This window comes from Balaenoptera physalus (genome assembly GCF_965194825.1).
Source record: "Balaenoptera physalus genome assembly, chromosome: 15".
NCBI lineage: Eukaryota > Metazoa > Chordata > Mammalia > Artiodactyla > Balaenopteridae > Balaenoptera > Balaenoptera physalus.
The window spans coordinates 69661579-69676224 of record NC_138894.1 but is presented as its reverse complement, the minus strand read 5'-3'; the positions used below and the strand labels follow the sequence as shown (position 1 = coordinate 69676224).

General features: G+C 36.1%; 1 long non-coding RNA gene across 2 annotated transcripts in view; it reads right to left on the bottom strand.

Annotated features, from left to right (window-relative positions):
- Positions 1-3246, bottom strand: part of LOC309644267 — a 215327-nt gene extending 212081 nt beyond the window's left edge. For both annotated transcript variants that reach the window (XR_014254328.1, XR_014254329.1), the window contains exons 1-2: positions 2284-3246; positions 1358-1526 (exon numbers count right to left, since the gene is read on the bottom strand). This is a non-coding gene — a long non-coding RNA (uncharacterized lncRNA). The remainder of the gene's footprint in view (positions 1-1357; positions 1527-2283) is intronic.
- Between the last annotated feature and the right edge of the window lie 11400 nt (positions 3247-14646).

Below are 14646 nucleotides of genomic sequence, written 5' to 3'. Positions count from 1 at the left end.
AAGCCTTCTCTCCTGAAGGTCTACATGATATGCATACTGATCTGTATTGAAGTATTAAGCGGCAAAAAACGTTTGCTAAAAAGAACTTATAGTATGGTCCTTTCCAGAAGGGTTTATTAGAGCAGCATTGCCCACATTGTGTTTTACAAAACAGTGGCTCTGTAGGATTTAAGAAGTTAACCACAACAAAGGAATTAATGGTGAAATGATAAGGGGTGGGGTTAATATTTTAGGGTAAGGAGCCCTTTAAACATAGTGTAGTGAAAAGTATACTCACAATGTCAGCTTGAGTGCAGGGACTAATTTGGAATTAAGGTTTGAAACACTGAAGAAGAAATGACTGACTCTAGGCCAAAGAGTCGACACAATTTCATAATTTGAAAGAAAGAAAAGAAAAAAAAAGTATGAAAATGAAGTAAAATGACATTGTTTCTAGTTAATTTGTGTTGGGTACAGGAAAACTTTTAGCATTCTAGGTCATTGGTCTAATAGAATGCAGAATGTAGTAAAGCTAATACCTTGTATGGTTCCTTTTTACCATTTTGTAAAATTACCTTTCAAGATATCAAGTAGATGGAAAATGGTTTTCATTATTTTGCAAAACTATTAGGATCACAGAATAAACAAGCTCTAAAATAAAAACAATTAATTTTGATTCTTATATATGCAAAAGTTGAGGGAATAAATAGTTTTTTATTTGGATGGTATAATAGGCTGATAATATTCATAAATAAAAGTGGAAATTCCCTACTAGAAACTAATTTTTTCCCCAATATAATAAGAAAAATGTGAGGTGCAATAATAGGGCAATAGTAAAGCACTTAAATCCTCATAAGGATCATTTGAGAGGCTATAATTATATTATGTTAATATCTGAAAAGAAAAAAATCTGCATGTATAATGATATCAGTGTCTAAAGATACTGTAATATTTCAATTCACACAAATTCTCAAGTAAAATTTGTTGTTCATGCCTATAAATAAACATATCTATTTGATAATATCAAAATTTTCTTCTAGCCCCCAAAATACAGACATTATTTTAAATAATTTTACTTACAACCTAAGATTGTAAAATATAGTGCACTCCTAATTACTTGTGTTTGGATGATCTGGGAGACCCATGCACTGTGGCCATCCGTCTATCTGACTTGAGCTGCTAGATCTATACTCAGAAGGACAATTACTCAAGGTGGTGATGGGAGGAAGGTCAAGCAGAAATAGGAGTTGCTCTTTCCCGAGCTCATGTTCCACACTTCAACTGAACACACTTAGAGGATTACTTACCAACTCAGCTGCCAAGCTGCCTTTCTCCTGATGGAAACTGCTGTTACCAAAGCAAAGTTGGATCTGCTCACCTGCATGCAGTAGAGCCAATCTACTGAGACCAGGCTGGGGAGAAGGAAAGTGCAGCGTTTAGTGCAGGGCACCAAGCAAGAAGTCCAGGCAGCCAGTGTAAACCAAATACCATAGGTAGAAGTATATTTTGCCATGCAAACATTTTTGTATCCATGTACATTAATCTGCCTAGAAAAGAGAAAGGAGACAAATATGAAATAAAGAAAAATAAAAGTCCAATGGTGCTGGATTTAAATGGAAAAACCCAGTTGGATTTCGGCCCATAAAATGTACTTAGAGGTAATGATACCTCAGTAACAGTAAGCACACAGAATGCTGAGATCTTGATTTCTAAGCGACATTTCCCAAAATAAGGACACTGTCAAATAACTGATCTCAGTTCTATGGTAGAAAAAGCAGAGAGGAAGCCTAGAAATGTTTAAGACTAAACGAGTTATGTCAAAATTGTACAAAGAAATATGAAGGCTTTCCCAATGGCCAAATGTGGGGCAATTTGAACTTCAACTAAAACAATTAAATAGGGAGGAGCTTCAAGATGGCGGAAGAGTAAGACGCGGAGATCACTTTCCTCCCCTCAAATACATAAGAAATACATCTACATGTGGAACAACTCCTACAGAACACCTACTGAACGCTGGCAGAAGACCTCAGACCTCCCAAAAAGCAAGAAACTCCCCACGTACTTGGGTAGGGCAAAAGAAAAACGAAAAAACAGAGACAAAGAATAGGGACGGCACCTGCACCAGTGGGAGGGAGCTGTGAAGGAGGAAAGGTTTCCACACACTAGGAAGCCCCTTCGCGGGCGGAGACTGCGGGTGGCGGAGGGGGAAAGCTTCGGAGCCACGGAGGAGAGCGCAGCAACAGGGGTGCGGAGGGCAAAGCGGAGAGATTCCCTCACAGAGGAGCGGTGCCGAGCAGCACTCACCAGCCCGAGAGGCTTGTCTGTTCACCCACCGGGGCGGGCGGGGGCTGGGAGCTGAGGCTCGGCTTCGAGGGGGCTAGTGCGCCACAGCTAGCCAGGAGGGAGTCGGGGAAAAGGTCTGGAGCTGCCGAACAGGCAGGAGAGGTTTTCTTGCCTCTTTGTTTCCTGGTGCGCGAGGAGAGGGGATTAAGACCGCCTCTTAAAGGAGCTCCAGAGACGGGCGTGAGACGCTAAGGCTGCTGCTGCTGCCGCCACCAAGAAGCCTGTGTGCAAGACAGGTCACTATACACACCTCCCCTGCCGGGAGTCTCTGCAGCCCGCCACTGCCAGGGTCCCGTGATCCAGGGACAACTTCCCTGGGAGAACGCACGGCGCGCCTCAGGCTGCTGCAACGTCACGCCGGCCTCTGCCGCCGCAGGCTCGCCCCGCCTCCTCCATACCGCTCCCTCCCCCGGCCTGAGTGAGCCAGAGCCCCCGAAGCAGCTGCTCCTTTAACCCCGTTCTGTCTGGGCGGGGAACAGACGCCCTCAGGCGACCTACACGCAGAGGCGGGGCCGAATCCAAAGCTGAACCCCGGGAGCTGTGCAAACAGAGAAGAGAAAGGGAAATCTCTCTCAGCAGCCTCTGGAGAAGCCGATTAAATCTCCACAATCAACTTGATGTACCCTGCATCTGTGGAAGACCTGAATAGACAACGAATCATCCCAAATTGAGGCAGTGGACTTTGGGAGCAATGATATGTATATATTTTTCCTTTTTCTCTTTTTGTGAGTGTGTATGTGTATGCTTCTGTGTGTGGTTTTGTCTGTATAGATTGCTTTTACCATTTGTCCTAGGGTTCTGTCTGTCCGTTTTATTGGTTTTTTTTTTTTTTAGTATACTTTTTAGCCCTTGTTATCATTGCTGGATTTGTTCCTTGCTTTGGTTACTCTGTTCTTTCTTTTTTCCTTTTTTATTACTTTTTAAATTTTTAAAATATTTTTTTATTTTTTATTTATATAACTTTATTTTATTTATTTATTTATTTTTCTTTCTTTCTTTTTTTCTCCATTTTATTCTCAGCCATGTGGATGACAGGGTCTTGGTGCTCTGGCCGGGCATCAGGCCTGTGCCTCTGAAGTGGGAGAGCCGAGTTCAGGACATTGGTCCACCAGAGACCTCCCAGCTCCACATAACATCAAACAGCGAAAATCTCCCAGAGATCTCCATCTCAGTGCGAAGACCCAGCTCCACTCAACGACCAGCAAGCTCCAGTGCTGGACACCCTATGCAAAGCAACTAGCAAGACAGGAACACAACCCCACCCATTAGTAGAAAGGCTGCCTAAAATCATAACAAGGTCACAGACTCCCCAAAACACACCACCAGATGAGGACTTGTCCACCAGAAACACAAGATCCAGCCTCATTCACCAGAACACAGGCACCAGTCCCCTCCACCAGAAAGCCTACACAACCCACTGAACCAACCTTAGCCACTGGGGGCAGACACCAAAAACAAAGGGAACTATGAACCTACAGCCTACAAAAAGGAGTCCCCCAAAACAGTAAGTTAAGCAAAATGAGAAGACAGAAAAACACACAGCTGATGAAGGAGCAAGGTAAAAACCCACCAGACCAAACAAATGAAGAGGAAATAAGCAGTCTACCTGAAAAGAATTCAGAATAATGATAAAGATGATCCAAAATCTTGGAAATAGATGGGGAAAATACAAGAAACGTTTAACAAGGACCTAGAAGAACTAAAGAGCAAACAAACAATGATGAACAACACAATGAATGAAATCAAAAAATCTCTAGAAGGAATCAATAGCAGAATAACTGAGGCAGAAGAATAGATAAGTGACCTGGAAGATAAAATAGTGGAAATAACTACTGCAGAGCAGATAAAGAAAAAAGAATGAAAAGAATTGAGGACAGTATCAAAAACCTCTGGGACAACATTAAATGCACCAACATTCGAATTATAGGGGTTCCAGAAGAAGAAGAGAAAAAGAAAGGGACTGAGAAAATATTTGAAGAGATTATAGTTGAAAACTTCCCTAATATGGGAAAGGAAATAGTTAATCAAGTCCAGGAAGCATACAGAGTCCCATACAAGATAAATCCAAGGAGAAACACACCAAGACACATATGAATTAAACTATCAAAAATTAAATACAAAGAAAAAATATTAAAAGCAGCAAGGGAAAAACAACAAATAACATACAAAGGAATCCCTGTAAGGTTAACAGCTGATCATTCAGCAGAAACTGCAAGCCAGAAGGGAGTTACAGGACATGTTTAAAGTGATGAAAGGGAAAAACCTACAACCAAGATTTCTCTACCCAGCAAGGATCTCATTCAGATTTGACAGAGAAATTAAAACCTTTACTGACAAGCAAAAGCTAAGATAATTCAGCACCACCAAACCAGCTTTACAACAAATGCTAAAGGAACTTCTCTATGTAGGAAACACAAGAGAAGGAAAAGACCTACAATTACAAACCCAAAACAATTAAGAAATTGGTAATAGGAACATGCATATCAATAATTACCTTAAATGTAAATGGATTAAATGCTCCAACCCAAAGACATATACTGGCTACATGGATACAAAAACAAGACCCACATATATGCTGTCTACAAGAGACCCACTTCAGACCTAGGGATATATACAGACAGAAAGTGAGAGGATGGAAAAAGATATTCCATGCAAATGGAAATCAAAAGAAAGCTGGAGTAGCAATTCTCACATCACACAAAATAGACTTTAAAATAAAGACTATTACAAGAGACAAAGAAGGACAGTACATAATGATCAAGGGATCCATCCAAGAACAAGATATAACAATTGTAAATATTTATGCACCCAACATAGGAGCACCTCAATACATAAGGCAAATACTAACAGCCATAAAAGGGGAAATCGACAGTAACACAATCATAGTAGGGGACTTTCACACCCCACTTTCACCAATGGACAGGTCATCCAAAATGAAAATAAATAAGGAAACACAAGATTTAAATGATACATTAAACAAGATGGACTTGATTTATATTTATAGGACATTCCATCCAAAAACAACAGAATACACTTTCTTCTCAAGTGCTCATGGAACATTCTCCAGGATAGATCATATCCTGGGTCACAAGTCAAGCCTTGGTAAATTTAAGAAAATTGAAATCATATCAAGTACCTTTCCGACCACAACGCTATGAGACTAGATGTCAATTACAGGAAAAAATCGGTAAAAAATACAAAGACATGGAGGCTAAACAATATACTAGTTAATACCAAGAGATCATTGAAGAGGAAATCAAAAAATACCTAGAAACAAATGACACTGAAAACACGACGATCCAAAACCTATGTGATGCAGCAAAAGCAGTTGTAATTGGGAAGTTTATAGCAATACAATACCTTAAGAAACAAGAAACATCTGAAATAAACAGCCTAACCTTACACCTAAAGTAATTAGAGAAAGAGGAACAGAAAACCCCAAAGTTAGCAGAGGTAAAGAAATCTTAAAGATCAGCTCAGAAATAAATGAAAAAGAAATGAAGGAAACAATAGCAAAGATCCATAAAACTAAAAGGTGGTTCTTTGAGAAGATAAAAAAAATTGATAAACCGTTAGCCAGACTTATCAAGAAAATAAAGGGAGAAGACTCAAATCAATAGAATTAGTAATGAAAAAGGAGAAGTAACAACTGACACTGCAGAAATACAAAGGACCATGAGAGATTGCTACAAGCAACTATATGCCAAAACAATGGACAACCTGGACGAAATGGACAAATTCTTAGAAAAGCACAATGTTCTGAAACTGAACCAGGAAGAAATAGAAAATAATTACAGACCAATCACAAGCATTGAAATTGAAACTCTGATTAAAAATCTTCCAACAAACAAAAGCCCAGGACCAGATGGCTTCACAGGCAAATCCTATCAAACATTTAGAGAAGAGCTAACACCTATCCTTCTCAAACTCTTCCAAAATATAGCAGAGGGAGGAACACTTGTAAACTCATTCTATGATGCCACCATCACTCTGATACCAAAACCAGACAAAGATGTCACAAAGAAAGAAAACTACAGGCCAGTATCACTGATAAACATAGATGCAAAAATCCTCAACAAAATACTAGCAAACAGAATCCAACAGCACATTAAAAGGATCATACACCATGATCAAGTGGGGTTTATCCCAGGAATGCAAGGATTCTTCAATATACGCAAATCAATCAACGGGATACACCATAAAAACAAATTGAAGAATAACAACCATATGATCATCTCAATTGATGCAGAAAAAGCTTTCAACAAAATTCAACACTGATTTATGATAAAAACTGTCCAGAAAGTAGGCTTAGAGGGAACTTACCTCAACATAATAAAGGCCATATATGACAAACCCACAGCCAACATAGTCCTCAATGGTGAAAAACTGAAACCATTTCCACAAAGATCAGGAACAAGAAAAGGTTGCCCACTTTCACCACTATTATTCAATATTGCTTTGGAAGTTTTAGCCACAGCAAGCAGAGAAGCAAAAGAAATAAAAGGAATCCAAATCAGAAAACAAAAAGTAAATCTGTTACTGTTTGCAGATGACATGATACTATACATAGAGAATCCTAAAGATGCTGCCAGAAAACTACTAGAGCTAATCAATGAATTTGGTAAAGTAGTAGGATACAAAATTAAAGCACAGAAATCTATTGAATTCCTATACACTAATGATGAAAAATATGAAAGTGAAATTAAGGAACACTCCCATTTACCACTGCAACAAAAAGAATAAAATACCTAGGAATAAACCTACCTAAGGAGACAAAAAGACCTTTATAGAGAAAAGTATAAGACACAGATGAAAGAAATTAAAGATGATACAAATAGATGCAGAGATATACCATGTTCTTGGATTGGAAGAATCAACATTGTGAAAATGACTATACTACCCAAAGCAATCTACAGATTCAATGCAATCCCTATCAAACTACCAATGGCCTTTTTCACAGAACTAGAACAAAAAATTTCACAATTTGTATGGAAACAAAAAAGACCCCGAATAGCCAAAGCAATCCTGAAAAGAAAAACGGAGCTGGAGGAATCAGGCTCCCTGGCTTCAGACTATACTACAAAGCTACAGTAATCAAGACAGTATGGTACTGGCACAAAAACAGAAATATAGATCAATGGAACAGGAAAGAAAGCCCAGAGATAAACTCACACCCATATGGTCACTTTATTTTTGATAAAGGAGGCAAGAATATACAATGGAAAAAAGACAGCCTCTTCAATAAGTGGTGCTCGGAAAACTGGACAGGTACATGTAAAAGTATGAAATTAGAACACTCCCTAACAGCATATACAAAAATAAACTCAAAATGGATTAAAAACCTAAATGTAAGGCCCGACACTATAAAACTCTTAGAGGAAAACATAGGCAGAACACTCTGCGAGATAAATCACAGCAAGATCCTTTTTGACCCACCTTCTAGAGAAATGGAAATAAAAACAAAAATAAACAAATGGGACTTAATGAAACTTAAAAGCTTTTGCACAGCAAAGGTAACCATAAACAAGATGAAAAGACAACCCTCAGAATGGGAGAAAATATTTGCAAATGAAGCAACTACAAAGGATTAATCTCCCAAATTTACAAGCAGCTCATGCAGCTCAATTTCAAAAAAACAAAGAGCCCAATCCATAAATGGGCAGAAGACCTAAATAGACATTTCCCCAAAGAAGATATACCGATTTCCAACAAACACATGAAAGAATGCTCAACATCCTTAATCATTAGAGAAATGCAAATCAAAACTACAATGAGATATCACCTCACACCAGTCAGAATGGTTATCATCAAAAAACCTACAAACAATAAATGCTGGAGACGGTGTGGAGAAAATGGAACCCTCTTGCATTGTTGGCAGGAATGTAAATTGATACAGCCACTGTGGAGAACAGTATGGAGGTTCCTTAAAAAGCTAAAAATAGAACTACCATATGACCCAGCAATCCCACTACTGGGAATATGCCCTGAGAAAACCATAATTCAAAAAGTCATGTACCACAATGTTCATTGCAGCTCTATTTACAATAGGCAGGACATAGATTCAACCTAAGTGTCCATCAACAGATGAATGGATAGCAAAGATGTTGCACATATATACAATGGAATATTACTTAGCCATAAAAAGAAACGAAATTGAGTTATTTGTAGTGAGGTGGATGGACCTAGAGTCTGTCATACAGAGTGAAGTAAGTCAGAAAGAGAAAAAAAATACTGTATGCTAACACATATATATGGAATCTAAAAAAAAAAAAAAAAAAAAAAAAAAACCGGTCATGAAGAACCTAGGGGCAGGATGGGAATAAAGATGCAGACTTACTAGACAATGGACTTGAGGATACGGAGAGGGGGAAGGGTTAGCTGGGGCAAAGTGAGAGAGTGGCATGGACATATATACACTACCAAATGTAAAATAGATAGCTAGTGGGAAGCAGCTGCATAGCACAGGGTGATCGGCTTGGTGCTCTGTGACCACCTAGAGGGGTGGGATAGGGAGGGGGGGGTATGGAGATGCAAGAAGGAAGAGTTATGGGGATATATGTATATGTATAGCTGATTCACTTTGTTATGAAGCAGAAACTAACACACCATTATAAAGCAATTTTACTCCAATAAAGATGTTTAAAAAAAAAGAAAGAAAAAAAAAACAATTAAATAATTACAACATACAATCACAACAAAAAGATTTGTGGGTCCACAATTATAATATTATTTTTTTAAAAAGGAAAGAGAGAGAGACAAAGGGGGAAAAGCAAAGAATGTGAGAGAGAATGGCAGGGGTGAAAAGTATAAATCATCTTTGTACAGAACAATACTTATTAACTATCACATATAAAAGAAATGGTAGAATTAGAAATTATCACTTTCCAGTCACCAGTGTAATAACTGAAACAAGTAATAATCATCAGTAGATCTTAAAGGCTGTTGGAATAAAATATGTTTGTAGGTTCTCAGAGTAGCTGCCAACTGAATACTTATTATGAAGGAAAGTATTATTTTACATTGGGACCATTTGGTGATCATCAGCTAAGTGATAACACTCAGCATTAAACAGAGAGAACCCTTAGCATTACCACCACAAGCATTGCCAGTATTCGAATGGACAATGCGTTTCCTGAAGTGATGCAATAACATTGTTTATTCAATTAAAAAAGTACACAAATCAGAAACTGTTCTTCTTTTCCCATTGAACTTGTCTTATTTCCACTTTGAAGATGAAATCAACACATGGCAGGAGCCCAGAGCCAAGAGAATTGCACCAAATCAGGGCCAAAGCCCAATTACATCATGACAAACATACCACATATGGAGTTTCTGTTATTTGAGGTACCACATCCTTTTATCTTTGGACCAATTGAGTTGGAGTTTACTGTGATCAACTGTTTGATTCTTCACACAGAAAAAAAGTTAAAAACTCCCAATCTTCTGTTGCACAGTTTGCTCTTTTTATATCTCAAAGAATACATTATTTAGTATAGATCTAATTTTTTAAAATCTGTGAAGGGAGTTACCATTTGTTCACAGTGATCTTAATATTATATTTTAAAACTACTTAGAAGTTCTCTATGACATCAAGGCTAAAGTGACACAGATCTTAACTTCATTGTTCTTTGTCTAGCCAAATACAGTGACAAATGGGCACTTTTATTGTATACTTCCAAATAAGAGCTTATTCAAATATTGTAAAGAATTAAATGGACTTTAACCTTCCCTAGCTCCCAATAGTTAGTAATATGACATCACTAACACTTACAAATCAATTAACCCTGGAATTAGATAATTAAACAAATACGATAGTTGCCAGATGTCAATATATTTTGAAACTGTATAATATTCTAGCCAAAAACTTTTAAGAAAATGATTTTGAATATAGATAGACACACACATACTTTAAGATTCACAAAGTACTACAGTTTTGTTAGCAATTTTTTTACTAAATATTGTGTTTAAGATATTGTTAATATAGTCTACCTTAGCATATCTTAAATTTTCTTGCATAAAATATTCATGAAAATAAATTGAAAATAAATACTGAACAAAAATGTCACAAGTCATGGATATTAAAGGGCTGAAATTATACCTTCAATTTGAAATATGCATGACCACAAATTATGCATTGCTAGAAAGGTAACAAAATTTTTGGAAATCACTAGAAATATTTGTGAAAACAGCTGTTATAATGGACAAGCCAAATAGACCAATTAGTGCTCCAAGAAGCAAAGCTGAAATGTATTACTTCCAATTGTATGTGGAATAATAAGATACCTAACTACCTAAGTCTCTTATTATAATCAATACAATGACAGAAACACTTGCGACCATAATTATAATTAATTTGGGGCTTATGCTGTGTAGAATACAATGTTTCACATGAGTTTTAATTATTCTTGTCATAAGAAAGGAAGAAACAGTAGTATATGCTCACTTTGCACATTCGTGTAGCTAAGGATGCATTATTACCAATGAAGATATCTAATTTGAGTGCAACACCTTACTCATACAACCCAATACAAGAACTTACTTCTGAGAAAAACCTCATTAATATTAATGATTTGTCCTATTATTACGAAGTAACGGATAACCTTCATCAGACATTTGTAAAACACAGAAAAGCAAAATCACACGAAAATACCATGCAGGGTCCAAAAACACTTGAGTCAAATTTTAACGTGTGCATGTATATCTTTCTAGTTTATTAAAATCATTTAGCTTAAAATACTTCAAACTTATGATGGTAATACCAACATAAACCTGTTTTTTCACTTATTAGTTTTTCATGTAATTTCCTATTCTAAGGTAGCATAATCAATGGCTGCAAAAATTTAATTCTCCAGCTATGTTATTAATTTTTCTCTTTATTCTATTTTATTATACAAATAATTCATGTTCCTTATAGACAAATTAGAAAAGACCATAAATGACAAGGAAATTAGCGTAAATCCTTCCAAATTCTAACCCTGCTAAACTTAAGTATATATGGCTTTATTTTCTTATGAAAATATATTAACACACATGATTGGTAAAATGGACATTCAATAATACTTGGATTTTTTTCATTTAGCAACACATTTTAGAATTATTTGCAATTCAGCAATACATTGTGTTGAGCACAATGTGTGGCCCAATGTCTCTGAAGTCATTAAATCGGTCTCAAGTGATGATAATTTCCCTTCTGACCCCATGATGATCCTAATTTGATATCCTGTAACTTAGAGATCAACTTGAAGGTTAATTATCATCAACATACGTTATAAAATACAGTAGTTTAAAGGGAGAGCAAAACAGATGAAATTGGGCTAGGGATAGAGACATATGCATGCATTCTTTCTACAGATCAAATAAAATATAGAAAGCTATTGCAGACCTTATTTTTTTCTTTCTTTACTACCCAATTCAAGTTCCATTTCCCTTCAGCACATACCTTCACTGGTTAAGGTTTTTGTTGTTGTTGTTGTTTTTCACTTTGTGTTGTGACCCAAAACCACATTCTTGAAAAAAATAAAAGCCCTTTAGCACATATCTGCATTGAGTTGTTATGGTTGTTCATTCACTGTTTGTAGTGCATTTAGAAGTACTAGGTTGTGTCTCAGAGGATCCCCTGTGTTCTACAGGTACCACTCCAGTATCAGCTCTATTTCCATTTAATAATCAGAATTAATATCTCTAAGCAATGCTGTAATCCTCTCTATTGCATGTAAATTCAATGGCATGAGAATTCAATGGCTAAGCAACATCTTAATGTCCAAGACAATGGAACCATTGTTGAGTCCCCTGGTGGAAGTTCAAGCCCGTGCAGAAGACTGAAGTCTTGAGGATAGGAAACAACAATTTAAGAGCAGGTTATTGATATCTAACTTTCTCTCCTTGATTCCAACTTCCTCTCCTTGATTTCTAGAGCTTTGTACACTCTTTCACAGGAGAAAGTGTTGTATAGAACGGTAACTGGTTCAGGTAATAGACCACATGCTTTACAACAGAACACTAAACTCACAAGGTTTTTCTCCCACCTATAATCATCATTTTGTTTTAAATAGATCTCTTTGTTGGCTTCTTAAGTCAAGCTATTTCTGGCTGATGGGGAGCATGTAAGACCTGTGAATTACATAGGCTTGAGCCTGCTGCATTACTTCTTTTGCTATGAAAGAAATTGTGTGATCAGAAACAGTGCTTACTATAGCAGGCTCATTAAAGCCAGGGAGAGTGATAGTGCCATATTATGGGTTCAGCAGGAAAGGTCAATCCATATTCATAGTAAATGACCAGTCTAGTGAAAACACATTTCTGCATCTCCCCTCATAAATGAGGTTCAATATAAACCAACTTCCACCAGGTGGCTGGCTGATATACTCAGAAAAGGATGTTATTTGATTGAGTGTAGAGGAAATTTTTAAGAGTAAGATAACATTATGGTCAAATGGATTTTTCCTAGAAGAATACAAATTCGCAAAACTGATCCTTTAACCAGTTAGGAAATTGTATCAATAATGCAAAATATTCCCTCAAAGGAAATACCAGGCTCAGATAACTTTATATCAGGAGCCAACAAACAAACAGGAAAAAGGTAATTCTGATTTTATACTGATTTATACATATTTCAGAAAATAGAAAAGTAGAAACACTCTGCAACTTTTATGAGTCTGATATAGCCTTGATATAAAAATAAAACAAAACAAAATTCAGCATAGATAATAATATAACTACATATCAGTCTCAGTGAATTTAGATACAAAAATACAAAGAAAATATAACCAAACTCAGCAATATATAAAATATACTAACCAAGACGGACTTATACCAGAGTAGTTAGTTTGGTTTATTATTAGAAAATATACTAATAAAACAAGCCAATAAAATCCTTTTTCAATAAAATGTTGTTTTTCAATAGAAGAAACATAATTTTACAATTCCAACGAATATTTATAAAAAAGAAAAACCAAGTTAGAAATAGAAGACAATCTTACTTATTTTAATAAAGGATATCTACAAAAACTTATAGAAAACAATATGCTTAGTTTTAAAATATTAAATGAATTTTCTTTAAATCAGAAAGGATACAATAAAGACCATTATTAACATTTTATTCAATATTTTACCAGAAGTCTTATATAACAAAAGAAAAATTCATAATGACTTAAAGGGAGAAACACATTATGTTATTCAAACATGATGTGTATATGATCGTTTATACAAATATACAAAATTATTTAATAATTATGCAAGTTAAAGCTACACGTTAATAATTATACAAGATGTAAAACAAATAAACACAAATAAATTGCATACTTACACACTAGCAAACAACAGAAAATTTAGTTAAAATAGATTCACCATAGCAAGAAAATATACAAATTACATCAGAGTTCATTGTTAAGTGATTTAAAACTAGTTCAAGATATTTTAAAAACTTAAGTAAGTGGATAAGGTACACAATAATCTTGGCTAGGAATACACCCTACCTTAGTACCTTAATGATATCTCTTCTATGAAAGTCTGTTAATTTCATGAATCTTAAAAGTGATCCTAAAGTTTACACGGAAGGATAAAAGACCAAGAACAGCTAAGAGAGTATTGAAGGAGAACAAAGAGAGGTCAGGACTTCCTTGGTAACAAATATGATCATAAAGCGATGGTAATTAAGCCATCATGCTGCTGGCCCAGAAGTAGACAAATAGACTGATGGAACACAGCTAACGGCCTAGAGGAAACTCACACATATATGGACACCTGAGCTATCATAAGAGGTAGATATACAAATCAGTGGGAAAATATAGAAGAGTTTTCAGCAAATGGTGGAGGGAAAATGATTTACCTACTGAGAGACTGAAAATATGAAAAGGCAATGGCCAGACCACGTATAACAATAGAACTCTGACTTACAACTTTGCAGCAACCAGTTAAGCTTGATAGTGGATATATGTGCTTATTTTATTAATATACTTAAAACTACATATAAATCTAATGCACTGTCTTTTGTATATGTGATATATTTCACAATAAAAAGTAAAAAACAATGCCTATTCTTTATGTAGTCCCCCTAAAGGGGAGAATTAGCAGCTATGAAAGTTCACGGACAAAAAATATACTCAAAGATAGAACCAGCGACTGGAGTTTAGCCAAACAAGACACATCATTTTCTGTAAAAACAGAGAGGTCACCCTAATTTGATCCATGGATTTTACATGAGCCATGGATCAGTTATCTACTATATGTTTGTATTTTTTCATTTTCCAAATGGGGGTTTTATTGCAGTTAACCCCTGTTCTCTCTATCATCGTAGAGTATTTTGGAAGCAAATAAATTACCTTT